The sequence below is a fragment of the Schistocerca cancellata genome, chromosome 5, assembly GCF_023864275.1.
Source record: "Schistocerca cancellata isolate TAMUIC-IGC-003103 chromosome 5, iqSchCanc2.1, whole genome shotgun sequence".
Taxonomy (NCBI): Eukaryota; Metazoa; Arthropoda; class Insecta; order Orthoptera; family Acrididae; genus Schistocerca; species Schistocerca cancellata.
The window spans coordinates 720,116,542-720,117,596 of record NC_064630.1 but is presented as its reverse complement, the minus strand read 5'-3'; the positions used below and the strand labels follow the sequence as shown (position 1 = coordinate 720,117,596).

General features: G+C 44.1%; 1 non-coding gene across 1 annotated transcript; it reads right to left on the bottom strand.

Annotated features, from left to right (window-relative positions):
- Positions 1 to 710: 710 nt before the first annotated feature.
- Positions 711 to 785, bottom strand: Trnat-ugu (transfer RNA threonine (anticodon UGU)). Its single transcript has one exon. It is a non-coding gene; the product is annotated as a tRNA-Thr (tRNA).
- Positions 786 to 1,055: the final 270 nt, after the last annotated feature.

The window sequence follows — 1,055 nt, the reverse complement described above, 5'->3', positions numbered from 1 at the left end:
CACTTGCTTTATTTGCTGCATTTTTATATTTTCTCTTTTCAGCCGGCTGCGGTGACCGAGCGGTACTAGGCGCTTCAGTCTGGATCCGCGCGACCGCTACGGTCACAGGTTCGAATCCTGCCTCGGGCATGATGTGTGTGATGTCGTTAGGTTAGTTAGGTTTAAGTAGTTCTATGTTCTATGGGACTGATGACCTCAGGTGTTAAGTCCTATAGTGCATTTTCTCTTTTCATCATTTAATTTCAATAACTATCGTATTGACCAAGGACTTCCACTAGGCCTTGTCTTTTTACTTATTTGATCCTCTGCTGCCTTCACTATTTCATATCTTAAAGCTACTCATTCGTCTTCTACATTACTCCTTTCTCCAGTTCTAGTCAACCGTTGCTTAATGCTCCCTCTGAAACTCTCAGCAACCTCTGCCTCTTTTAACTTATCCAAGTACAATTTCCTTCATTTCTTACCTTTTTCCTATTTCTTCAATTTTAATCTACAGTAGATAAGCAATAAATTGCTGCCAGAGACCACATCTGCCCTGGAAATGCCTAACAAGTTAAAATCTAACTATATATGACGGTAGTATCTGTTCCCGAAAGAACAGTTACCGTCAGTGACCATGCAGCTTTGCTAGAAATGAAATGATAATTAATTGGACACCCTAGCTGCAAGCAGGCGTTGATATACTTCATTGGGGACATGTTGAAAATGTGTGCCCCGACCGGGACTCGAACCCGGGATCTCCTGCTTACATGGCAGACGCTCTATCCATCTGAACCACCGCGGGCACAGAGGATAGTGCGTCTGCAGGGACTTATCCCTTGCACGCTCCCCGTGAGATCCACATTCCCAACATGTCCACAACACTACATTCGTAGTGCGCCTAATAGATGTTTGCCCATCATACTCATTACTCGTGGCAGATTAATTTACCAAGTCCCGTACGAGTTCGGGCATAGCGTGTGCGTTCGCACAAGAAGGTCAAAGGCCGGGAACTCATATTTTTAACTATATATGACGGTAGTATCTGTTCCCGAAAGAACAGTTACCGTCAATGA